General features: G+C 40.1%; 1 pseudogene; it reads right to left on the bottom strand.

Moving 5' to 3' along the window:
• Window positions 1-14,958: 14,958 nt before the first annotated feature.
• LOC132660103 (glutamine synthetase-like) lies at window positions 14,959-24,475 on the bottom strand (annotated as a pseudogene).
• Window positions 24,476-27,806: the final 3,331 nt, after the last annotated feature.

The raw sequence follows: 27,806 nt of genomic DNA, 5'->3' as shown, positions 1-27,806 counted from the left end.
TTAACAAAATGCTCAAAGATATCAAATTCATGGAGATTCCATTTTCATAAGCATTAAACATAATAAGTAGGAGAAGGCAATGGCAACCCACTCCAGTACTCTTGCCTGGAAAATCCCATGGACGGAGGAGACTGGTAGGCTGCAGTCCATGGGGTTGCACAGAGTCGGACACGAATAAAGTGACTTTGCAAACATAATAAGTAGATTGTATAGTATGTTAGAAGGTGAATCTATGGTGAGGAGAATCAAGCAGGGTAAAGGGATTAGGTAATGCTGAGGGTGGGGCACTGGAAAGTAGTTCCCCTTGCAATTTTAGATTAGGTGGTCAGAGAAGGCTTGCTGGAAGGATAACATCTGGGCAAACACTTGAAGAAAATGAGAGCATGAACCCTGAGGCTATCTGGGGCAAGAGGTTTTCAGGCAGAGGAAAGACTTCAGTTCTAAGTTAGCAAACGCCCAATGTGTTCAAGGACTGGGTGAAATGAAGAACCACAGGAGGGTTTAGAAAAAGAATGACTAGCTCCCATAGAACATCTCACCCTGGCTGTTGTGTTGAGAATAGACTACAGGTAGTCAGGATGAAATCAGGGAACTTGTCTGGTGGTCCAGTGGGTAAGAATCTGCCTTCCAATGCAAGGAGTGTGGGTTCAATCCCTGGCTGGGCAACTAAGATCCCCACTTGTCACTGGACAACTAAGCCCCCACCGCAACTACAGAGCCCATGTGCCGCAACTAGAGAGCCCACACAGTATAACTAAGACTCAACACAGCCAAATGAATAAATAACCATTAAGTGATAAAAAATAAATGTATCATTAGTGACTCACTGATAAAAAAGAAAAAATGAAGGCAGGGAAGACTGTTGTGTTAACATCAAAAGCAAAAAGTTGTCCAAAAGGCACAAGCTTCCAGCTAGAAGATTAATAGGTTCTGGGGATGTAATGTACAGCTTGGTGATTATAAATAAAAAATTTAAATAAATTTTTATATAGTCAGGACCAATGGTGTCTGATGTTCTTCTGGGCTCAGAGCCTTCTTCCATAAAAAGAAGCCCATTCAGGAGCAACTGGTGTCTCTATACTTGCCAGTGAAGAGATGGAGACACATTGGATGACTGCTGGGAATCCTCTGCTTCTAATGATCTGTGAGTTTGAGGGGAAATGATAAAAAGGAGTCCCGATCTCAGATACATAAAGATGGCATCTCCCTGAGAACAAATACTGGAGCTTTCTTCTCTGTTTAGAATTTCTTGCTCAAAGTTGTGCACATCAAGGACTTGAGAAAATGATCCCATGGTGATGAGGGTAATGTGAAACACAGAGAGGGCAAATGAAAATCCTACACACCTCAGTCAATCAGCTCAGTTCAGTTCAGTTCAGTCGCTCAGTCATGTCTGACTCTGTGACCCCATGGACTGCAGCACACCAGGCTTCCCGTCCATCACCAACTCCTGGAGCTTACTCAAACTCATGTCCATAGAGTCAGTGATGCCATCCAACCATCTCATCCTCTGTCATCTTCTTCTCCTCCAGCCTTCAATCCTTCCCAGCATCAGGGTCTTTTCTAGTGAGTCAGTTCTTCACATCAGGTGGCCAGAGTATTGGTGTTTCAGCTTTAGCATCAGTCCTTCCAATGAATATTCAGAACTGATTTCCTTTAGGATGGACTGATTGGATTTCCTTGCAGTCCAAGGGACTCTCAAGAGTCTTCTCCAACACTACAGTTCAAAAGCATCAATTCATCAGCGCTCAGCTTTCTTTATAGTCCAACTCTCACACACATACATGACTACTGGAAGAACCATAGCCTTGACTAGATGGACATTTGTTAGCAAAGTAATGTCTCTGCTTTTTAGATGGACATTTGTTAGCAAAGTAATGTCTCTGCTTTTTAATATGCTGTCTAGGTTGGTCATAACTTTCTTTCCAAAGAGCAAGTGCCTTTTAATTTCATGGCTGCAGTCACCATCTGCAGTGTTTTTGGAACCCCAAAAAATAAAATCTGACACTGTTTCCACTGTTTCCCCATCTATTTGCCATGAAGTGATGGGACCAGATGCCATGATCTTCGTTTTCTGAATGTTGAGTTTTAAGCCAACTTTTTCACTCTCCTCTTTCACTTTCATCAAGAGGCTATTTCTTTGCTTTCTGCCATAACGGTGGTGTAATCTGGATATCTGAGGTTATTGATATTTCTCCCGGCAATCTTGATTCCAGCTTGTGCTTCATCCAGCCTGGCATTTCGCATGATGTACTCAGGGTGTACATGATGTAAGCAGGGTGATGATATGCAGCCTTGACATACTCCTTTCCATTCACCTCAGTGAATGGCTGTATGATAAGGATCTCTGCTTTTTCAACATGTTGAGTGATCTCCTCTATCTCTAGGAGACAGAGGTCTTTAGCATGACAATCTACATAACTTGCAGGGCCAAGTGCAAAATGAAAATGTAGTATCTCATGTGCAAAACTTCCTAAGAATGTCAAGATGGCAACAGCAGAGCATTAAACTAAGCATGGGGCCTTTTGGGCATGGGGTCTTATGAGACGGCACAGAATTCACACCCCTGAAGCTGGCCCTGGTCTTTAGCTTGAACTGCCATTATTCAAATTGTCCAGATACAGATGTCCAGACAAGAGCATGGGAGAGACCTTGCATTAATCTGATAATAGTTCAACCTTGTGGAGTAGAGAGTTAGGGCAAATTAACTGTGCCAATTGGTGTGGTACATCACCTCTCCACCTACCTCTGATCTGGTGAGATGTACTTGTTTTTGGCACCTGAAGACTGAATATAGGTCCTTTACCTTCGCTGACCCCAGCCGTGGCAGAGTCCCAGGTACTAGGAAAGATCTATCTGCAAAAGAAAATAAATACATAAATAAGTTATTAATCAAGCCAAATAAGAGGCTGACGGAGAAGGCAATGGCACCCCACTCCAGTACTCTTGCTTGGAAAATCCCATGGATGGAGGAGCCTGGTAGGCTGCAGTCCATGGGGTCGCTAAGAGTCAGGCACGACTGAGCGATTTCACTTTCACTTTTCACTTTCATGCATTGGAGAAGGAAATGGCAACTCACTTCAGTGTTCTTGCCTGGAGAATCTCAGGAACAGGGAGCCTGGTGGGCTGCCGTCTATGGGGTCGCACAGAGTCGGACACGACTGAAGCGACTTAGCAGTAGCGGTAGCAGTAAGAGGCTGAGTTTTACCATGAGCTGTTTTACAAACTCAGAAGGAGAAGCACTCACTGTGTTCGCCATAGGTGCAGTCTATGCATAGTGTTGGAGGAGGTCATCAAGAGGGTGTGACCAAGAACTGGACTTGTACCTGGACAGAGGTTCCCTATCCTCTCCCTGACCTTAAAATGTATGTTCCACTCACTCTTCCTGCGCAAGCAATCACTTTCAAGGATGCAACCTTGAAAGAGCTATATGGTGTTGAGACTCATAAACCAGATAAGGCCTCTAGATGAATTTATAAAATTCTAATGGGTGTGTTCAGAGATCTTCTCATCCTCTGGCTGCCCAGAACAAGCCTCATAAGGAAATTCCTTTGCTTATTAAAACTGACACCTACCAACCTAAAGTGGTCCACCTCTTTCTTTAGCCTCTCCTTGCCCTCCATGTATGGGGGCAAGTCTGTGAACCAACAACAGGATCCCAACTTACCTCTCTAGGTAACACTTCAGTTTTTCTATCATAGAAGAGGCTGTATCATCATCGAAAATCATTTAGCAAAGCCTGGAGCACTTTGGTTGTCTTCTCTTCCAAGGCTAGAAGCAAAGATGTGAAGAAGTAACATTTAGAAGGGTGTAGGTTCTAGTTAAACCCCCAGGCTCTGAAATCAAATACTTCATTCACTCATATATTGATTCATTCATTTACTCCACAAATACTGAATTCATATTATTTGATAGACTTGGTAGTGTCTCAAGCCTAGTGAATATCTATTGAATAAACTACGGAGCAGGCAGTGGAGAGACAGACCTGGTACTAATTTTGGCTTCATCACTTTGAACAGTGCGTGACCTTGGATAGTTTACTTAGGCTTTCTGATTATCTGTTCCATCATCCATGAAATGGGAATGGCACAGTATTAACACCTACTTTTTATTGTCATGTGGAATAATGTATGCAAAGCCTTAATTTTTATAATTATTATTCATTCCTATTGGTTTAACTAGACACAGAAAGGGCAGCATGTATCTCACAAGCCTGCACTACTGTCTCTGTCACTAATTCAACAAGAATCAGGAGAAATGAGAGAGGCTCACTCATAGTTCAAGGTAAGATGCCATTGTGTTTTATTTTTGTTGTGGTTCTTCTGCCAGTCGAGAAGCACTTGTGTGTCTTGGCATCTCTAAGACAAGAAAAAAATCACATATGGAATCACAGTACTTGTATGTACCACTAAGGACCCAGTAGCTTTAGTGACTTAGGAGTTTCACTTCTGAAAGAGAAATCACTACTGAAAAGCACAAACACCTCAGGCCAAAAGGAAGGATGTGCAATCGCTGGCACAAACCAGCAGCTCAGCCCTCATGCACGTTGTGTGGTTCTTCCAGGACAGGGCTGTCAGTCCAATCCAAGAGAAAGTGCAGTTCACCCTAGCCCCCAGGCCTGGAGCAGCCATGATCTCTGCTTTCACCTTGACACTTGGGATGTTGTTATTCCTGATGAGAAAAATGACAGCTTAAAACTGGCTGGTTTTATAATTTCTCTTACCACCCATATTTATTAATTGAATGCCATGCTCTTTCTGTTCATCATGACAAAAGCCTTGTTTTTTCAGGAAGAACCATTGGAGGCTCAGTGACCCAGGCAGGGGGCCATGTGACCCTCTCTTAAGGGATGCACCTGACATTGAACTCTACCTACAAAATGTGGGCCTTCCTTCCTCTTTGGGCATGTCCAATACCCCCAAAAGGTCTTAAGGTGCCTCCTCTCTGGGGCATCATGAAAAATGAAGAGAAAGGTCATAAAGGTTTGCAGGCCCTTCGGGTTAGAAGTCAACATCCTTTCAGTTGCAGAAATCCTCCATCTGAGCACCAGACACTGTTTTCTGTGCACTCTTGTGGGTCTTGAAAATCCTGCTCATACCGAGTAGGGGACAAATTGTCCTCTAATAGCTCATTGATCGAACCTACGAGACTAGTAATGCAGGAAAGGAATGTTCTTTGCCATCAGTTATTTTAAAATATGTACCCTGTGATTTTCTGATAATACCCTTGTAATTAAAATGTCTTCTATAAATCAATAATAAAAACATTAATTTCCCTGGAGGAAAAATGGGCAATCTACAATAAGAAGTACAAATGGACAGCCAATTTATAATGAGGTATACAAGTTCCTTAGCAGAGAAACATAAAAATAGATCAGTGTGATTCATTTTCCACCTATTAAAGCAATGAAGGTTACACACACACACACACACACACACAATCATGGAATTCCTTCTTTGTTAGTCCAAGGACTTTACCCAGCCTTTTCCCAAATGGGCACCACTAGCCTTGAGCCACTCACTCTGAGACCAGAAATAAAGACTGCAAATACTCAACTCAAGACCAACCTCATCTAACCTCAGTGCAAGCTTATATACCTGAAGAGCAATTCTTTCAGTCCTGAGAAACTAGCAAAATGATGCCTGGGCTGGGGAAGGAAATAGAGAGAAAACAAGGCTTTGAGAAAACCAGAACAATGTTAAGAGATCCAATATCCCAACAAACTCTGTAGTTTCTTCAGGAAGAGACAAGAAAAACAGCAAGAATTTTGGAGCCAGAAATGTCAAAGACAGAAGTTCCCCTATTGTGAAATATTCCATCCAGGTATGCAACTTGGCCATGTACTACTCAGAGACACAGTGCCAAGGGCACCAGGGGAGCTGTACAAAAACCTCAGGGGCCCAGGTAACAGGTGCAGTGCAGCTGGTAGCCTCTGACCAAGGAGCCCTGTGCTCTCTCACAGTCTGCCAGGATATCATTAGAAGACAGGAAAAATGAAATCAGCTATAATTATTTTGAATTCCAGGGGCACAGCAGTTCTTTGACTGAAAATGGGTTGAGGGGAAAGGGTCTCAGTAATGGACCTGCTCTCAATTAAGCCAGCTCTCCCCTGTGCTTTGAGGCTTCCTTGAAGGATATTTAGGAATTAGGTTGTAATAACTTGCATCCCAGTCTTGGCCCTACTGCTTATCTGCTATGCAAATTTGGCCACATTAATTGGTATTTCAGAGCTTTAATTTTTCATCTGTAAAAGAGAAATAAAAATAATCACACAATATAACATGGGGATGAAATGAGAAAAGATAGGCTAAAAGAAACAGATCAGGTCTCAAAGCCCTATAGCAATTCTGCCCTCTTACAGCAATCTCTACCTAGTCCTGACCACCTAACAAGACTTAACAACCTCCCAGTTTATCACACCATCCAGTCTCAACCTCCACCCCTGACCCAGGCTGTTGTGATCAATAAGTCGTATTCTCTCCCTTAAGGACCCAATTTAAAAAACTTAATGGAGTGACAGATAGATAGATAGCACTGCCTTCTATAGAGTAGAAGAATTAGGTAGTTCACAGAAATTATTATATTTATGACCAGACATCACTAATCTTTGTGAAGGTATCCCTGCTTTATACAATCAAAATAATATTTTGAATCAAAATAATCAGTATAGTATTCTACCTTTTCTTTTCCAAAGCAAAATTAAACAGAATATTCAAAGTTATCTCAAACACAGGCTGCATATTTTTTCACTTCCATCTGCACATGGAGATAAAACAACAAAAATAATGAGAAATGCCCTTGTATTCAAAAGACTCAGCATAAACTATTAAGTAATCATTCTCCAAACATTCATTGATCAGTTAGTTGAAAAGTGAAGAATTTATCATGGACCAACACACATTGGTAGGAGGATTAGAAAATAAAGATCATGCCCTCTTGAGAAAAGACTTATTGGACTTCTCAATGGGTACAAAGTTGTACAGGGTTTCTGTAGGATTGTGTAGCAACGTGTAGGATTACTCATTTATCCCCCTGCCGCCTTTCCCCTTCTTCCCCTGAGGTAACTGTAGATTTGTTTTTGAAGTCTATGTGTCTGCTTCTGTTTTATAAATATTCATTTTTTCACTCATATTGTTAAATTTTTTATAAGATTCTTTTAGACAAAGCTGCTAAATTCAAGGCACTTTCTGTAAACTTAAATTGGCTCAAATGTTTGCAAGACATTTACTATTTTGCGTTTCATTGGGAAAATAATAAGATAATAAGATCATGTATCATTTGCTGAGTGATCACAGGCCCTATGATACCATCAATAATGATAATAGCTAACATTTGTTAAGCACTTAATATGTGCATCACACACATTATTTAATCTTTACTACAGCCCCATGAAGTGGGTACAATTATTAGCACCAAGAAAACTGAGGCACAGAGAAACTAACTAAGTTGCCTGAGAACAGTCAGTAAAAGGAGAGCCAGCTTAGAGTACAGGTCAGTTCAGTTAGTTTAGTTCAGTCGCTCAGTCATGTCTGACTCTTTGCAACCCCATGAATCGCAGCACGCCAGGCCTCCCTGTCCATCACCAACTCCCGGAGTTCACTCAGACTCACGTTCATTGAGTCAGTGATGCCATCCAGCTATCTCATCCTCTTCCTCATCCTTGTCCCTTTCTCCTTCTGCCCCCAATCCCTCCCAGCATCAGAGTCTTTTCTAATGAGTCAACTCTTTGCATGAGGTGGCCAAGTAGATTCCCCCAAATTCTGCATTCTCAACCACTATACTTTGCTAACTCCCACATTATCTGTAGTTCTCACCACAAAACCACAGTTTGGTATTATTATCCTCATTTTACAGGAAACTGGGGACTGAAATTGTGGTAACTTCTCAAAACCCAATCCAGTTAGTTAGTGGCAAGGCTAATTAACACTCAAACTTAAATCTATTTGGCTCCAAACCACACTCAAGTTTCACTTTGCCCTTCTGTATAATGCTGCTGTCCATGGCTTCCCCACAGGAGAGAATGGCCATGTGCAAAGATTCCACACAGAAAACTGTCTGTCTTGTTGTGTCGCACAATTTTATCCCTCATCCTGACTTGTTCACAGTCATCTAACATGAATTCATGTAAGGTAAGCCCGTTAAATGTGCGAATAGCACAATGCTGAGATAGGCAGCTATAATGTTAGATCATGTTAGATGGATTGTAACAGACAAAATAAAATTTAATGGTGAAAACTACATACCACACTTCTGCATATATTTTTATGAAAATTGATTGCGGTGTATAGAACCAGGGACCCTGGACTTACAGTATCTTTTGTGAACATGAACTGGTTGTACAACCCACTCACATTAGCTCAAGGAAAAGGAGAGTGTCTGAGAGGATCCAGGTGAATCTCATAAAACCCATTTGCAAACAATACAGCTAGACCTCACAGGAAGAAGAAAGCCATCAATTTGCTGCTCTTTCTAAACCTAGTCCTCTCAGAAAGCAGAATCAGTTCTCTTGGGAGAACAGCTTCCACTGTAAGCCTGCTAGTTTCTGCCCTACAATAACCTGAGCATGAACCTACCTAGCTTTCATTTGCCAAGAGATGACTCCAGCTGGAACTCAACAGGGTTTTACAGCTCTAGTGACAAATATTGTCCAACTACCATTTCTATACCCCGACTCCAAATTCGTAAGCCCAGGATTTATCCAGACTCAATATGTTATAGTCAGGAAAACAAGGTCACTTTTTACGAACATGACCCTAGATTCATCTCTTAAGGGGCACTTCCAGTGGAGGGGATATAGGCTGGAAAGGAGTCCCAAAAGTAGAAAACAACTACAAGCTCAAAATTATATCATGTGAAGAATCAAGGATGTCATATGAAGAAACCAGGGATGTTCATAAGGAATACTTTTAAAAACCAGAACAGAGCTGTCCTTGGGTTTTCAGAAGCATATAATACAAAATGCACAGGTTGTCACCTACTCTACGTGGTGTAGCATAGCCAGCTGAAGCCGAGGAATCGCTGGACTTCCAGTCCTCATCTTACCCTAACCCCCAGGGCGCCAAGGGCTGATCCTAACTGGTTCCAGTTTTGTCTTGGTGTTTTACATCAGTGTTTGACCTTCATCGTGAATCGCTGTGTGTGCTGCCACTAGGTGGCAATGTGGACGTTTTATTTAAAAGACCATGGATGGTTTGCTGTACAGGTGGCCCTACAGATAGTGCAGAGGTGTGCAGTTGTGCTGCCTTTGATGGGTTGGAAATCCCTTTTGATTTCTAAAGTAAATGAAGAGAACTTACAGCAGTAGTAGACTCCTTTGAACAACTAACATATATTCAAAATTCTGTAACAGAGACCTGTGGTAAAAATGGTGAAGACCCAGCAAGTTTCGTTGGCTATTCTGTGGCTTCAGTTACACTGTAAGTTGGGGAGTTTCTGGATATGGGAAGATGAAGACTAAATGGACATGAAGAATAAATGGAAGTTTTTTCAAAATTCTGAAAGGGATAAGGGATTCCCAGTGACTAAACTGGAGTGCCGTCTTGGAAATGTGTAAGGAAAGAAATTTGTAGAAATGCTGCACTAATGGTAATATTCTCTGCTTGCCAATATCTTTGAGAACAGGGGTAAGTGGAAAAAATGGAGTGGAGCAGAGTCCCCGATACCTGAGTGCCCAGGAAGGAGACCTCATCACAATCAACTGTAATTACTTAGAAGGAATGACCACCTTACAGTGGTTGCAACAGAATCCTGGAGGAAGCATCATCTCCTTGCTTACTCTGAGCCTAGAGATGAAGAAGAAAGGAAGAGTAAGTGCCACAATAAACAGGAGGGAACGTTACAGCTCCCTGAACATCACAGCCCCCCAGCCCACAGACTCTGCCATCTACTTCTGTGCTGTGGAGACACAGTGCTCTGCAGATATCTGGAACCCGTACCCAAACTCTAAAGCTGAAAGGCATCATGTCTTCTCATCCTTATCTTTCCATATTCATCTGTCTCTTTCATCAGACCGATGAGACTCCTTTGACCAACTAAAATATATTCCAAATGATGCATTTCAAAAACTTTTTAAATTTAAGATTTTCCCCCTGCAGACCACGCCTAATCGCTAAAGCATCATCACCAAGTATGTTAACTAGAACAATATATGATCTATTGCATAAGAAGTAGAATATACACTCTCTGGAGCTAAATTGCCAGGGTATAAAAATGCTGGTTCCACCTCTTACTAACTGGATGATCTTGGTCAAGTTACCTTTCTCTATGCCTCAGTTTTTACTCAATTATTTTAAAAAAAAAAAAAAGGAAACCATTAACCACAGTACCTAAGTCCTATTTGTGGGATGACATGTGATAACACATGCAATGTGCTTGAAATAGTCCCCAGTCCATGTACATGCTAAGTCACTTCAGTCATGTCCGATGCTTTGTGACCCTATGGACTGTAGCCCACCAGTCTCCTCTGTCCATGGGATTCTCCAGACAAGAATACTGGGGTAGGTTGCATTCCTTCTCCAGGGGATCTTCCCGACCCAGGATTGAAGCCACGTCTCCTGCATCTACGGCACAGCAGGCAGGTTCTTTACCACTGAGCCACTGGGGAAGCCAGTCTATTGTTAGTATTATATAAATGTATGAAAGTGAAAAGTGAAAGTGAAGTCGCTCAGTCGTGTCTGACTCTTAGCGACCCCATGGACTGTAGCCCACCAAGCTCCTCCGTCCACGGGATTTTCCAGGCAAGAGTGCTGGAGTGGGTGCCACTGCCTTCTTCGGTGGTAGATATTACTAGTAGCATAATAGATTTAGATGCATCATAAGTTTACTAATACTCACTGACGTGTTAATACCTCAGATCTTTGGAGAAATGAATGGGATGTAAATAACAAGCACCTAATGATGCTAATGCTGAAACTCCAGTACTTTGGCCACCTCATGTGAAGAGCTGACTCATTGGAAAAGACTCTGATGCTGGGAGGGATTGGGGGCAGGAGGAGAAGGGAACGACCGAGGATGAGATGGCTGGATGGCATCACCGACTCGATGGATACAAATTTGAGTAAACTCCGGGAGTTGGTGATGGACAGGGAGGCCTGGCGTGCTGCCATTCATGGGGTCGCAGAGTCGGACATGACTCAGCGATTGAACTGAATTGACCGAATAATAATTTTAGCTTCCAAATTCTTTTCTAATAATACCCATCAATTATTGACCTTTTTAAATCATCTTAGGAAAAACATCAAATGGTCTTAGAAAACCTTGTAGAAGGATAACTTTATGTTTGGTGTGAGTGGGAAGATAAAAATCTGGGTAAAGTGGCCCTACGGAAGCTCAACAACCGCTTTGGAAAAAACACAGATTCTAAGTTTCTCACATGAAGAATTCTAACAGAAAACTGTGTTTATGAAAATTCATGAAACAAATTATCAAACCCAGTGGGTCTCAGTTGTTGGTTCTCTACTTCTGCTTCACCAAGGATTCCTTGCATCATTATTCCTCACCCCCAGTGGAATTCTTAACATAAGCATGAGAACTACTGTTAATAGGGATTTTCCTTCCCCAGTGGCTCAGCAGTAAAGTATCCTCCTCAATGCTGGAGACACAGGGAATGTGGGTTCAATCTCTGGGTTGGGAAGATCTCCTGGAAGAGGGTATGGCAACCCACTCCAGTATTCTTGCTTAGAGAATCCTCATGGACAGAGGAGCCTGGCAGGCTGCAGTCCATAGGGTTGCAAAGAGTTAAACACCACTGAAGTGACTTAGCATGCACATACTATTGCTATTATTGTTCTTGTTGCTCAGTGAAATAATGCACACATTAACTTATAACTAAATCTATTTCTTTTAAAATCAAAGATTTTTTTAAATCAAAATACTACTGGCACATGTCTAAAAAGTAAGAGGTATTACAAAGGTCTCTTCTCCCACTCCCACCACATAAAAAGAAAAAAAAAAACAACACAGCAATATGATGTTCTACTTCCACTGTCGATCTAACTCCATTTTAGCAGTTTCTAAGTTATATGCTTTCTCCTTGATTTGTCAGTATTAGACATTATCTGCGTATGGCTGATTTATGTTGATGTACGGCCAGAAAACAATACAACATTGTAAAGCAATTGTCTTCCAACTAAAAATAAATGCATTTTAAAAAATATTAGACATTATCTACTGACTTTCTTTTATGGTAATACAGCATCCCTGTCACCTTCCTAACATGGTTATATCACAATATGGAGTTAAACCAATAGTCATGACAAATATGATTATGACCATGTCAATATCATCACTGTCCAGCTAAAATGAGTGCAATGACTGCATTTCCTTTCTAGTACAATTGAAAGTGAAAGTGAAAGTCACTCATTCATGTCCGACTCTGCGAATTCTCCATGCCAGAATACTGGAGTGGGTAGCCTGTCCCTTCTCCAGGGGATCTTCCCAACCCAGGAATTGACTCGGGGTCTCCTGCATTGCAGGCAAATTCTTTACCAACTGAGCTATCAGGGAACTTGTAGTTAATAATTGCCTCATTTTTTTATTTGTCCTATATCAATTTCCTATTTATTTTGTGAGTTCTTCAACAGATTTTTTAAAATATTTGTTAATAATTTCTCCCAAATGCATCAAATATATCAAGTAGAGTTTCCTTTTTTTTTTTCCCTACAGATTCTCTGTTCCTTGACCTCTATCATCAGTCCTGTGTGAACTAATCACTCTTTGACTTTGTTGCACAAATGTTATCCTAGGACTTTTTAGCATTGCTCACCATACTGGTTATCTTGCATCTTGAACCTCACGTATCTTCATTTTTTGGTTCAGTCCTTATTTTTTATAAAACACATTCTCTGAAACGTCTGTAATAAAAGCTGCATGGGACTTTTCTTCCATCACTCTTTGCATGCCTGAAAATATCTTTATTCTACCCTCACACTTGATTAGTATTTTGACTGAATATAAGACTATAAGTTGAAATTCCATCAGTATTTCCAATATTGGGGAAGAGAAGCTATTTCCATTGAGTTTTTTAATGAGAGGGAAGTACAGAGCACTTCTGGTGACTCTCTCAGTACTTTGAAGGTAGCATTCCACTATTTCTTTATATCCAGAGTTGCTGTTAAGTAGGGTGATACCACTTTGAATCTTTCTCTTTTATGACTTTTTTATTATTTCCGGACAGGTTTAGGATTCCATCTTTTTCCTTAATATTTTAACATTTCAATTCAGTAAATGTGAGTAACTAGGTGAAAGCACTTCTAGGCTCCATGGATAAAATGTCTGAGACACTCTGCTGTCAAGGAGCTTATGACCTAATAGACACACTGTTCATCCTATGGTTATATTCACTTTTACATGCATCCACGTTCTTCACCCTGGATAAGACTGTTGTCCAGGGAAGGTGACAAACATTACTTGCTATTCTGAGCCTGTCACACTTGTGAGAAAATTCATAAGAATTAAACACTTCCTCAGGATTAAGAGTTAGTCTTCTTCATTAAAGAACCAAGAAAAGTGATGCTAAACCACATTTATTTCACAAATACTGGGTACATTAATCATACTGTTTTATTCATTTTTTTAAGGACAAAAGTGGGGTTTGTTTTATTATAAAAGAAAAAAAATAGTAACTCCTCAGGAATCTTAACAAAGGAAGGGAATATTTCACACTCAGAGAACACACACCAAGGTACAAAATTACAACTGTTTGAACTCCAGACTTGTCCCATCTCCTCCAGAGCAGAGATGGGGAGATGGCTGAAGCAAACAAGCAATTCTGTAAAACAAAGACTTAGAAACCCTATAAATATGATTAAAATATAAACTTCTGTTTTGCTTTTAAAAAAAATGTCTTTTAATATATCAAAAGGCCTGCTTTAGTGACATGCTAGTCCCACTGGGAAAAAAAAAAAAAAAAACCCACTACCCCCTTGTCAGTAACATGCTCAAGTTGACCAGTCAACACATATTTCCAAATTCCTGTGTGTACAAGTACGTGTGTGCCTTTTTAAACCCGGAGCTCAGGTGATGGCTACTGATATCATGGACTTCCACCTGTTAACCAACCAACGTCAGCCTCCCCAGAAGGGCAAGCAGGGCAGAGAGAATCTCTGAAGTGGTAGTGATGGAATAACAGCCCCAAACAGCCAACCTTTCCAGCACGGCCATCCCCATCCCCACCCCAATTCAAAAGGAGATCTTTATTTCTAACCAGACTACTTGTCTCAAATTTGGGTTCCCCATAACCAGAGTGGCTTTTTCTCTCTAAAGAGAAAACACATATTTATCTGCACACACACACACATATTTTTTTTTGTTTTTACATTTAAATATAAAAATACTACTCTGCTTTGTGTTATAAATGGAGGACCACAAAATGAGAACTTTTTCTTTTAAGGTAGGGCTTAGCAGCAGCAGCAGCATCCATCCATTTACGCTGAGACTGTCAGGGCGTTGAGCCCCAGGCAAGGGAAGCCCCACACCAGGGGATCTAGGGTGTGTTCCCGCCTAACTTCCCACCCTTCCTTTCCCCCTAAGTCTCACTTTTAATAGAAAGTTGGTTACAACTTCGTAAGTAATGGAACTTCCCACCAAGAAGGGAAATCCTAACCTCAGAATCCAGCACCCCAGTCCCTCAGAAACCACTCAGAAAAGTGCTCCCCATGCCTTCACAATGACTGGGCTCTCTGTCCAGAAAGCTATGCATATTGGACAAACACACCTGATTAAATTGAAGCAATGGTTATGTTTCCCCACACCCAACGAATGCACGAGAAAGCTTTGGTGATAGGAAAAAGAAAAGGGCGGAGATAGGTAGATGGTTGTGAAGTGATAAAAAACTTGACTCCTTCAATCCTGACTAAAGAAAGCAAGAGATATTAACTGGGTGTGAGCAATTAAAAAAAAAAAAAAACTTGAATTTCCACCCTTTGAGTTATTGCTATTATGACATTGAGAGGGGCGAGAGTGGGGGCAAGATGTAGAATTGAGAGGGGTTTTGAGGGCTGCAAGCCTAGGCCACTTAGTTCTTGTACTGGAAGAGCTCCTCGCCCATTTCGTTCAGAAGACATGTGCGGATGAGGGCTTCCGTCATGGCGGAGGGGTCACAGTTGGCAGACGGGTGACGGTCTTCAAAGTAGCCTTTCTTCTCCTGGCCAACAGTCCGAGGGATGTGGATGCTGGCACCAAGGTTGGCCACGCCGGCAGAGAAGTCCTTGGTGTTGGAGGTTTCATGGAATCCAGTTAGGCGCCGGGCGTTGTAAAGGGCCCCCTTGGGTTTGCAGGCTCGGATGTGGTAGTACTGTTGCCCCTTGCTTAGTTTCTCAGTGCCCTCTTCAGTGTACTTTAGACCATTCTTCTCTCACATGGCCTTGGTGCTAAATATGTTTTTAATATGTTGTCTAGGTTGATCATAACTTTTCTTCCAAGGAGCAAGTGTCTTTTAATTTCATGGCTGCAGTAACCATCTGCAGTGATTTTGGAGCCCGAAAGACTGGAACAGGTTTGAAGAGAAATTAAGATTTATATTTTAGCTAAACTGGGTTTATGATACCCATTGGAAATCTAAATGAAGATGCCATAGACAAAGTTCAATAAATGAGTTTGGAACTTAATAAAGAGATCAGGGATAGATCTAAAACTTCAGCTGCCATTGATATGTAGATAGCATGTAAAGCCAAGGGACATGGGGAGATAGATTTTCTGGGAATAAATAGAGTTAGTGAAGAGAACTTGAATCAGATTTGGGTACTATGACACAAAGGTGAGCAGAAAAGGGAAAAAACACAGCAAAGAGGACCAAGAGGTAGTGACCATATGGCAGGGGAAAATCAAAAGAGCCAAGAGAGGGACCTGTATGACTGAAAGAGGGGACTGCTGAGAGATTGAGCAAGATAATAACAAAGGTGACCACTGGATTTGCAGCAAGGGAGTCCTAGTGCATTTGGCAGAAACAGTGTCCTGAGTTGGGAGGATGGACAATGAATTGAAATTGGTTAAATAAAAATAATATGGCCCAGTTGGTAAAGAATCTGCCTGCCGATGCAGGAGACACCAGAAACACAGGTTCGATCCCTGGGTCAGGAAGATCTCCTGGAGTAGGAAATGGCAACCCACTCCAGTATTCTTGCCTGGAAAATTCCATGGACAGAGGAACCTGGTGGGCTACAGTCCATGGGGTCGCAAAGAGTCAGACACAGCTGAGTACACAGGAAATGAAGAGTTAATGGGAAGTAAAGCAATAGAAGCAGAAAAGATAGTCCATTTGAGAAATTGTGTTGGGAAAGAAAGCAGGTAAATGAGAGCTGAGAACAAAACAGAGGTGAGGGAGCAGTTTGCTATTCTGTTGGTTGGTTTGTTCCTAGAACAGTAGACAACAGGGTACATTTTCAGAAGGTAAAACTATTTTAAGGTGTTCCTTTGCTGCTACTATTGATAGAAACTCATATCTAATTTATAAAACTAAAGATGGTCGTGGATTAAATCACTAAATAAATGTAAATGATTCGTTTGCAGAAGAGTGACCTCTGGGGGATTGCCTACATTCTTACTTGTAATTTAACTGCGTTTTCTGCATTAGCCCTGAAGTTTGAGTAGCTCAAGTTTAAATTTTCTTAGCTGAATTAGCATATGTCCTGGTTATATACCTTATTAAGGCAATACCTAAGTCTCTTCTAGTGCAACAAATGTTTGAAAAACTAATGTTGATTGTGGGAAGACTAACATTGTATCAGCCAAAGTGAAGTTCTGAGGGAAAGGTGACATTTTCAATCATTCTTCAATAACAGTCATGAAATTTCTCTTTTTCTAAATAAATTCAAGGTAGCACTCAGAATTATATTTACCCTCATTGAAGTCACTGCAGTTGAAAGGAAAGATGCCAAAGAAGCATAGACCAAGCAGTCACTGCTCCCCCGTGTCTGTCACACAGGATGAGACAAGAACCCCAGAGACCCCAGGCCCCACAAGCAGTGCCTGCCCATGACACTACTCCAGAGAGCGCCAATAATATTTTATTCTGTGTGATGGCAGCTTCTGGAATTTTGCAAGAGAAAGGCCAAGTCATCCAGGTACTGTTTACCCTAAGAATGTAGCCCACAAGCCTAAAAAAGACCCTTAAAATCCCCTTGCAGCTTGTGTTTTTCTTCCCACTGACTCCTGTTCAGGTTTGGATTCACTACTGCTAAATTAGATGTTTATTTTCTTTTAAGTATTATTTCAAAACAGAGCTTTGTGATGACTTGAAGTGTGTCTGTGTACGTGTATGTAACCTTCATTAATATTTCATAACAAATTCCCACTCTATTTAAAAGGTTCAGATCAGGAAATAGATTTTATGAATTAAATATCTTTGTTTAGTCTTTCTGCTAGAAGTCACAGTGTACTCTTGGACAGAAAGATCAGACTGTCAGAGGATATAAAAATTTACTTATCAGATTGTCTTATCATTCTGGAGGAAGAAATGGCAACCCACTCCAGTATTCTTGCCCGGAGAATCCTGTAGACAGGGGAGCCTGGTGGGCTGCTGTCCGTGGGGTCGCACAGAGTCGGACACAACTGAAGCAACTTCGCATGCAACATGCATAGCATATCATTATAACATTTAGAAATACCACTGATTAGAAGCTACATAATGGACAGCATGACTTAAATTTGTCTGTTAGTCATGAGTGGGAGACTTCATACATTACACATGAAGTCCAACAGTACAGTCTGTAATACAGAGGGAAATTCTAGATAGTCCCTAACAACCTCTCCCGGCCTGAGAGATCTACATTTGGCCTCAAGCGTTAGCTATTTGAAAATAAGTCAAGGATTCTGTGGCCACTGGAATTTGGAATAAAATTCAAAGCACATTTGAGCAAGCAATGTTTTTCATTTAGGCAAGGAAGATTGTAGAGTTTGTAAAAACATAGATTGCATGGGTCCCTTTTTTTAAAAAAAAAATGTTATTTGCTCAAGATATACAGTCAGGAGACAGGGAAAAAGAATGAACAAGTGTTAAAAGCCCATTTATTCAGACTATACTTCAGATAAATGTGTCCTGTCAGATAGTAAATAAAAGCATCTTCCAAAGAGGTTTAGGATATTGGAAAAAAGTCACGGGACACTATTTCATACTAGCCTCCTGGATATCACAATCATATTCTGCTATTAGGGAAGACAATATATATTTTCTTAGTTGTGTGTTCTTTTCTTTGTGAAGGCCTTATTAACCAAACTGATCTATCCAAGCACACCAATCAGTGAAGGAGGACAGGAACAGTCAGCCAGAGCCAGCAGGACCAGCTAAAAGACACTCCCTTCCATCAAGCCAAAGAATTGTATGACTCTGTGTGTCCCTGATTCTCCCTTGGTCACTCTGAACTCAAATGTGAGAGCTTGAAACCTTTATGTTTCAAAGGATTGGATGCTGAGGGAATTTGAGGCTAAATTATGTTGACTGCATCCCAATTCCATCCACAGGCACACGCTAATCAATGTGTATAAGGCTGGATGCTCAGCTCAAAGGTTTCTTTCTGCCTCACCTACCACTTAGAGAGGCCATATAATTTCTAGCCCTTATATTATTTTCATGCTTCTGGGAATCATTTTAGCTATTTATTCATTCTGCTCTGGCACATTCAATTATGTTCTTTGGCTCCCCACTTCCTCTTCAAACTTCCTATGTTTTCTCAAGTCCTGAAACATTGCTCCCTTCTCCAGTTAAAGAAAGGGGTCGGACTCCTAAACCCCATTTCCTCATCAAGGACAGACACTCATCAGTCATTCATCAGTCTTTTTCATTTCATTTGTTTAAGTCTTCCAACATTTCAACTATTAATGAAAGTTTAGATCTCTTCATTGAAGTCCTAAGATATTGAATCTTTTCAATACAGGAATTTCTTCTGATGAAGAGACAATTTTATAGCAAGTTGTTCAAACACAAAGCAGTAAGGCACAAAGCCAGCCCTGAGACCATGCTCCATGGATTCCGTCTGGGGGAAAGACACAAAAGAGGATCAGCTCTAAACACGCCAATGACTTCCATAATAGGATCGCAGTGGGAGTGAGAGGGTCAGTGATGACCTGGAGCTAACAAAGGCCAATGACCACCCACCGCCACACCTCCATAACCTTTTCTCTCTTTCTTGTCTTTTTTCTCGTCTCTTCTGTTTGTCCTTGAGACCTAACAGAGTTCTCCAAAAACCTAACAACCTCTACTACAACAGACATGGTTCTGTTTCCAAAGGCTTATCAAGTCAATTCTAATTTCAAACCCCCATTTCCTGATGAGAAACCAGTGTTGAAATTTCACAAAGTATAAATGAACTTTTAGAATATCTTTCATTTTATTGACAGTTGGAATGACAGAAAGCAGAAGCAGTAAGATGTAGCCAATGATGTCTTGGTGGGAGGATAATCCTAGCTCAGGCTGGAGTTGAAGCTGAAGATGAAGCTGTCTCTTTATTTTTTTTCTGTGTCAAAAATTGTTCTGAAACCTAAGCTGTAAGAAAATAAATAACAACTAGGGCCTATGATTTGGGGCCAAATAGAAGCAACCATTTTGGAAAAAGGGGAAAAGACCAAAAATGTTAAGAAACAAGAAGGAAAAAAAAAAAAAAAAGAATCAAGAAGGAGAAACCTGAATGTCTACCAATAGAGAAAATGATTTTAAAAATGTTGGCTCATCTGTACAATGGATACAACCACTACAAATCATATGATCTGGAATTCTGCTTCCAGCCAACATAGAAAAAAGACCAGATTACCCTTCAACTGAAACAACAACAACAACAAAAAAAAAAATTCCCCAGACAAATTACATAAAACAACAGTTTCCAAGACACTGTACACCAGGCAACAGATGACAGCTATCCCTGAAAGATGGGAAACAAATGAAGGGAGCCCAAACATTGCCCCCAGATTCTTACCTTGAGAGAGTTTCCAGTCTCTGGCACAGGGAGGGGAAACTGAGTGAGAACTCCGTGACTTTCCTGAGTCAAGGACACAGGAGCTGAGATTGGAGGAGCTAGAGCCCACAGGACAGAATACTAGACAAAAGAGAAGTACACAGAGAACCCTGGAGATCTGTAGCAAATGCCCTCAAATATTCAGCAGAATGAGTCTCTGGCAAGTGTAAATGGCAGGCCATGGAAAGATTAGAGGAAACAGTCTCTTCAAGTGTACCTAGAATTTAAAAGGAGTTCATTGCTTGATCATACATTCCTTAATTATTTAATAATTTCATACATTTCACTTTTTAATTCTCATCACTAGCTCCCATCACTAAACAAAAAATTGCTTCATATAAATATTTAAGAAACAATTGCATCTGATGGAGTTAAATAGTAAGGACAAAAATAAATGTCACCCATCTATAGCACCAGGAAACAGTTACTAATAAACCTAATTTGTTTCTGATATCAATCATACAATTTTCTTTAAAAACTAGTTTTTATCTCATATCTTACCTTTAATTCATTTATGCATAATGTTGAGTTGAGATAAATTCAAACCATGCAGACACTCGTAGAAATGTGGCTTTGTAAGATTTAAAATTTTTATACTTAAATCAACCTCAAAACTCAGTTTTACTCATTATAATGATTGAGTTCATTACACTATATTTTGTGACATCATTAAATTATTAAATACTTTCCATATTTCCTCTCATTCTTCATCTTCTTAGATTGAGGATCTATAATTCTTTGGACTTTTCCAGTTATTCTTACAATCATCTTTGCTGTTGTATTTCTCTGGGCATTATTTTTTACTTTAAAGAACAACCATCATTAACAGCTTCTGAAAAGTATTAGACATGATGCCCACACTGACAGTTTCTCGTGCTGTGAACTTTCCCTTCCCAAGGTAGAAAAACTTTTTAACCTACTTCCCATGCTCCATTGCCTTAAATTGGGAGGTGAGGCACATGGAGAGCAGTCTAGGCAAGGACATTACTTTCCTTGGTGGGAGACAGTAGAGGTTGCGTTGTTCTCAGGTTGGCAGCAACAGCATCCTCTTCGTTGGTTCAGGAGCAGTAACTTCCTGGTTGGGCCAGCCTGGCTGCATGTTCTGTGGCGGGTGGCACTGGAGGCCACTTCCAGTCCAAAAGATTCACCACCATCAAGTGGTCCTGTGATTGGCACAGGGACAGCCACCTCCTTACTAGGCCAGTGGGATGGGTGGCTCTGGTCTTTGCTCTCAGAAGTCAGGCCCAGAGTCTGTTTCTCTAGACTGACTAATGATTCTTCTCGTCATCTAATACCGCTTCCAAAATCCCTATCTGCTTAGACTAAGTAAAGCCGATTACTCTTTCTTTCTTGTTATGGATCACACTGACATTTCACAGCGTTTACTCTGAAGCCCACCCTGGCTTCCATTTCAATATACTTTAAGCTGGGTATTAGTGCTGCCTAACCTTTTCATCGCAGCACATTGATTCGTCTTAACAAGGAATGCTAGTGATGTTGTACTATGATTTCTGGTTCCTTTGCTTGCCAAAGCAGTAACTACGAAAAAGAACAGTCTGTTCTGATGACCAGCCCAAGATATATCATGGAATGAAAGCACAGTGAATCTCATAAGCTAGATTCCATTAGCATAACCTCCTGAAAGATTTTTTAAAAGCTTTCAACTGTTATGCACATGGGAATGAGACAACCTGAAAACTTTCCAAAGGCTCCTCCTCTTGGAATGTTTTCACAACTTCACTAATTATCTTCACTAGATTTCTTTGTGACTCCAGAGCCAGTTAGAGCCTTAAATACAAAGCCCTTTGACTTTCAAGTTTCATTAAAGATTATTTTCCTCATTTTGTGGGACTGGGGAGACAATACAAAGACTAAATTTGGGGCTTACATCAATGCCATTCTTACCAGCTTATATCAAATGAGAGTTCCAGTCACTAGGCTAATCCTTACCCATTCTTTAAATCTGGAGTTAAATGTCACTTCCTCAATGAACAATATCCTGCCCCCCTCCACATCTAAATTTTCCTCTCTGTTTTATTGTTTCAAAGGAACCTATAATTTTTTTTGAAACAGTAAAACAAGTTTTGCTTTGTAGACCTTATCACAATTGCTATGCATTTTTGTGTACAATAAATATCTGCCTTTCCCATGAACCTCTAAGCATCACTGAATATGCTGTGTTTAGAATAGTGCCTGGCACAGAAAAAAGATGTGATAAATAGTTGATAAATGAATGAATCTCAGCCGTCAGCCATCTATCTTACTCTGCGTTGGACTGTTCTTTCACTGTGAATGCTCCCAGTGACACATCCATTAACTCAATTTCTGATGGAAGAGGATTAGAAGCACAAGAAGCAGTGTCTCGGGAGTGAGGCTGTAGCTCAAGAAGAGTGGAGACAAAAAATAAAAACCTTAAAGAGAATTCACACAAAGGCAGGTGTTAACATGGAAAACTGCAGAGAATATGTGTGCAGAGTCGACACAAAAACAATGTTAGACTAATCATCTCCTAAATTGAATGAGCTGAGGTGAGAGATTGTAGTGAGCTAGACCCTGAGAGAAAGGGGAAATTTTGGATTATGGATAATAAAATTTGCTTATTCTCTTATTGATATATAGTAAGGAATTTAGCCTTGACCAAAAACAGGCCTTTGTCCCAGCTCCTGGAAGGGAATCTCTAAATCTTTGGAAGCTCCAGAATCATAGGAGCATCCTTGTTGAAGACAGTGGACCCCTTGGATCACATTTGACAGTTCCTGTTAACAAGATGACTCAGCTTGAGTCTGGCCTCACCTAATAATATTAGCATCGGGGGCTGGTCATGCCAGAAAGACGAACCATATCAATCGTGGTGGGGACTTTCAGTTACATGATATTGATCAAACCTGAGACTGAATTCAACCACGTGGGCAATTAATCAATTGTGTCTACATAATGAAAGCCCAAGAAGAACTCTGGACACCAAAGCACGGGTGTGCTTCCTGGGCTGACATTACTCTGTGAGTATTGTTACACATTGATGCTGAGAAGATAAGCCATCGCTGAGGACAATGGGAGCTTCAAGTTTGGAATCTTCACAGACTGTCCTAGGCCTCTCTTACATTGGCTGATTTTAATGTATTCTTTTCCTATAATAAAAATAGCCATGAGTATAATAAGTCTCAAAGAGTTCTTCAAGTCTTTCTAGCACATAACGAAACCTACATGTGGTTTCTGAGAACCCCTAAACTTGAAGTTGTCAGAAGTAAGGACACTGTTGTGTAGACTCTTCCTCTTAACTTTGTAGTTGGTTCCTAATCCTTGAAACTGAGGTCCTAAGTTTTGGGTAGACTTGGCACTCTGGAGGATTATACCCTTAACCTCATAGTTTGACCAATTCTGGTAGGCACATTTTGTATTGAGCAATTCCAGATGGATAAAAAAAAGTTTTATCAGTGCAAACTAATCAGTTTTATGATGAGAGCAAAAAAAAAGTTAAAAGTAGATAATATGGGCAAAATAACTGGAAAGGGAACAAAATATCTAAATTTGGATGCTATGTGCATTATTTGGAACATGTAAATATGAGACAATCACTTTTAAATGTTTTCAGTACATAACCTGGCAATATCTAATAGCAATAATTAATATTTGTTAAGTGCTTACTGTTGAACAGTTTCTGTTCTGAGTAGTGTACATTATTAACTTATTTAATTCTTATAACAACCCCAGTTATTTGCCCAGTTATAGAAACCAGGCACAAGGATTTTAAATAATGCGCACTTTGTTACACACTCCCAGGATTTGAATCCAAATCATCTGACTCCATGGTTAATGCACTTATCCAGTTTCTTCTACGGTATCTCAGAAGGTAATCACTTATATTTTCTCTGATATCATAAAAAGGTGTTATTAATAGCAACCTGGTTATCTTAGTACCCAATCCCAATCATCTCAGTGACAAAGAACCATTTTTATATAGGCAGATGTGTATTTTATTTCATTCTGTCATCCTTCTCACATTAGGCAGGAATCCTGACTTCCTGTATAGGAGGAAGAGCACAAATAACATAGAAGAAAAAATAAATAAGTATAAATATATAAATAAAAATAAATAAAATTTAAAAAGAAATTCTTTGCTTTCAACTTCAAAATATAATTTAGACACTTTCTCTAGAATCAATAAAAGAAAAAGCGTTTCAGTTTGGGTTATAATCTTTGAGTTTAAAAAAAAAAAAAACTTATGCCTTACTAAAGATCTCTGAGAATATGGGTTGATAGAAACTCTAGATTTAATACAAATTTCTAGGTCTGTGGGAATTCCTAGGGGTGATGGAAACAAAAGCAACACAATTAAGACATTGACGAAGACCTCCGTGCCCAACCTTCATATCCCTTCCCACCAGTGGAGCCCCAAACAGGCTTGTAGGAATCGGAGACTAGGAGACTTACCTAATTCCTATCAGAAAGACAATAGACTTGCAAGTTTCCACCAGGGCAGAGCTAGCTGTGCTGTAGTGAGAGTGGGCCCAAAGAACCCAAGACAGCCCCATTCTATCCATTCTGTATAAGTGATGTTACAGCAGCTGAGTTTTCACAGACACATCAAAAAGCATGGAAATTTATTGAGAGAGCTTTAGTGAATCTGGAGAGATTTCAATTTCAACGGACACAGAACATGTACATCAACAACTAGAAACCCAGAGGGACTCAGACATCTGCAGACACAGAAACAGGAATGCGGCAGGCCAGACCCAAAGCACTGCATCCCAGCAGGTGCCAGCACGGGCCAGCTGCCCCCAACCAGCATCAGGACGCCACTAAGGCCTCAAGAGCTTAGACATCAACCCAAGGATGGAGCGAGGGAAAACCAAACGGTCAGAGAAAATCCTGAACTGACTTTAAAAATTATGATTTAACTAAGAAAACCCTATATTTGCTTAAAATAAGTTTTCTGATGAAATGGTTACTGGAGTTAGAAATTAAGTTGTTACAGACAATAAAGCTGTTGTGGTTTGTACATCTGAGTAAACTGCACAATGTTTACCTGCTAGGTTTCTAGTCTCCAGATCAGCCATGTTCAATGTCTTCCTGCTCCTACAAAAATGACAAATCACTTTTACATGCATCACATGAGCCCTCAGGCCAGCCAAGGGGTATGTGCTATTTCAAAAATTAGGAATCCAAAACACCCAACTGAAAACCACTAACCTGGATACTTATTAAAAGAAATAGCTTGGGTTATTATGAAATTTGGGGTAACCCTGAAAAATGGGAATTTGTTACTAGAGGCACCCGAGGAACATATAGTCTCTGTTAGGAGACCCTGACACTATGTCAGAATGAAAGCAGGGACTGGCAAACAGTAGTTTCAAGCAGGCACATAACCAAGCATTGAGACACAGTAAACACATAATTCATTTGGACACTTTTATATGCAGCATGTATAGGATTTAAAATAACATTCCCACATTAAACTGAAAACGTTACCATGTAACTGCTTCAACTAAGCGGAATGAAAGAGTAAATACCAGCCTTGCAAATTGGCCTCCCTTAAGGGCACTCCAAGGCATAGGACTGCATGCTGTTCTCTAAAGAAATGTCCTCCTATCAATCTTTTCTATTTTGACAGCAAACCCATTGACCAGCATATGTTTCAGAATTTCTGAACAATTGACATTCAAGGCCTAACAGACATTTGTTCTCTACCTTCTCAGAAACCTCATAGGAGTCACTGTTGCCAATAAAATATACGATAAATCTAACCCCCAAGCGGCATCACTTCAGGAGGAGAGTGGACGCCCCCATTCTCCACACTGTGCATCTGTGTCGGTTCTCTCCCTGAATCGGCCATGCCAGCGGGAGGCCATCAATCAGCAGGTGACAGCAAGCACACGCACAGAATGGCTTAATAGAAAAATTGGAGCCTTTTTTTATTCCCTATTGTCACCTCCTAAAATGTAAGTTGCTTGTTGATCTCATCACATTGAGTTATGTTTGTGTGAAGTGTTGAAAAGACCCAGCCTGCACATATTCTTGAAGCCTTGAAATAATGGCTCAGTGAACAGATGTATACTTTCACCCAGTAGCTCTTTGTGGAAATGAGTTTTTAGGAGCCTCAAATATCCACAATTCAACCCTGATGCAGTCAAGTTAAACTAAATGCTATTATTTTCGAGAGAAATTTTAAGAAGTAATTGATACAAGGACTTTTGAGACTGAAAAACACTGGGTTAATAATGAGCGTTTGTTTGGTGAAACAAATTAAGAATACAAGACAGAGATTAAAAGCCCAGGCTCTACTGTAAACCAATCATCAATCAATTAAAAATAAATAATTTTTTTTTAAAAAGCACAGGCTCCAGGTACAGACTGCCTACATGCAAATCCTTCAGATTTTAGCTCTGTGACCTTAAAATTACTTCATTTCTCCACTTTTCAGTCTGTTTGAAAAATTGAGATATTTAGTTATATGCACCTCATAGAAATGCCAGTGCCTGACACATGAAAATTGTTCAATTAATGCTTGTTTTAACTCCATATAGGTAGTTAAGAGAAACAGTGAATGCATAATTACAAGCCAGAGACTATAAAAATAAGCTAAATCATGTTTCCTATCTTATAATTGTATAAAGTTTCTGCTTATCTCTGTTAACTAAAAAGAGCAAGGACTTTTCTTATAATAATGAAAATACTAGCCTAATGGTTCCAAGAACTGTTAACTAGGAATGCTTGTTACAGAAACTTTACTTGTTGGATATTTGTTAATGAACACTGATTATTGTGCTTATAAGCTGTGCTTACCATGAGGCCTGCTCTGACTCACCAACCTTTTGATTAGTAAACAGCTAAATGGCTTCCCTTGTGGCTCAGATGGTAAAGAATCTGCAGGAGCCCTGGGTTCAATCCCTGGGTGGAGAAGATCCCCTGGAGAAGAGAATGGCTAACCTTTCCAGTATTCTTGCCTGGAGAATTCCTTGGACAGAGGAGCCTAGCGAGCTATACAGTCCATGGGGTTGTAAAGAGTCAGACACTTTTAGTTAATTGAGAGACTAACATTCACTCAAATGTAGCACTGCCCATCTAGGTCTAATTTATTCCATCAATATAAAAGGACCATGTAGATTCTCCTAAACTGAGAGGACAGCTAAAGGCATTCTTCATTGTAAAAATGAATTTTTTAAAAATGAGATGATTCTAACAGATTTACTTTACATAGCAATGCAATATCTCTAATTGAAAACAATATCTTCTGTCTGATGACATAGCATTCAACTGTCTTTCAGATTTGTTCAGTGTTTTCTCAATTATGAAAGCACTTGAAAATCCATAAGGGGACAAGATGTCTTTCTTCATTTTCAACATTTACATCAGGATATTTTTCAAAAATCTTTCATATTTATCACATCTTCAACAGGTAACTTATAGCACTCATAAAACAAGTTCAAACTGACCCTATCCAGTTTCTACTGAGGTGTTTTTCAGACAAAAAAAAAAAAAAAAAAAAAGGCAAGTCATGCAGCTAAGGCATGTGCAAAAGAGGAAATTTTGACTTCAAATAACACCAGGTACAGAATGTCCCCCTCCTAACCTCCTCTCAAGGGACCAAAGGACTGGGACAGGACAAGCAGAAGATGCTGCCTTTTCCTTTAACTATCTCTGTATTACATAATGATGACAGTCAGCATGAATAATTTTTTTTTAATTTAGAGATATAGGTTTTTAAGAAAAGTTATAATGACAATGCCCAAGTAAAGAGCTAAGGAATGCTTTGAAATCCCTGAAAGCTTCTAATTGAAGACAAGTTCCAATGGTGGAAAAAAACATACACTTTGGATTCTGAGCTTTGCTACCATAGGGAGGTGGGGAGAGAGAGTAAGAGAG

Source organism: Ovis aries, chromosome 7, assembly GCF_016772045.2.
Source record: "Ovis aries strain OAR_USU_Benz2616 breed Rambouillet chromosome 7, ARS-UI_Ramb_v3.0, whole genome shotgun sequence".
In the NCBI taxonomy this organism is placed as follows: domain Eukaryota; kingdom Metazoa; phylum Chordata; class Mammalia; order Artiodactyla; family Bovidae; genus Ovis; species Ovis aries.
The sequence above is the reverse complement of the archived record's forward strand: the minus strand, read 5'-3'. Positions and strand labels throughout refer to the sequence as shown.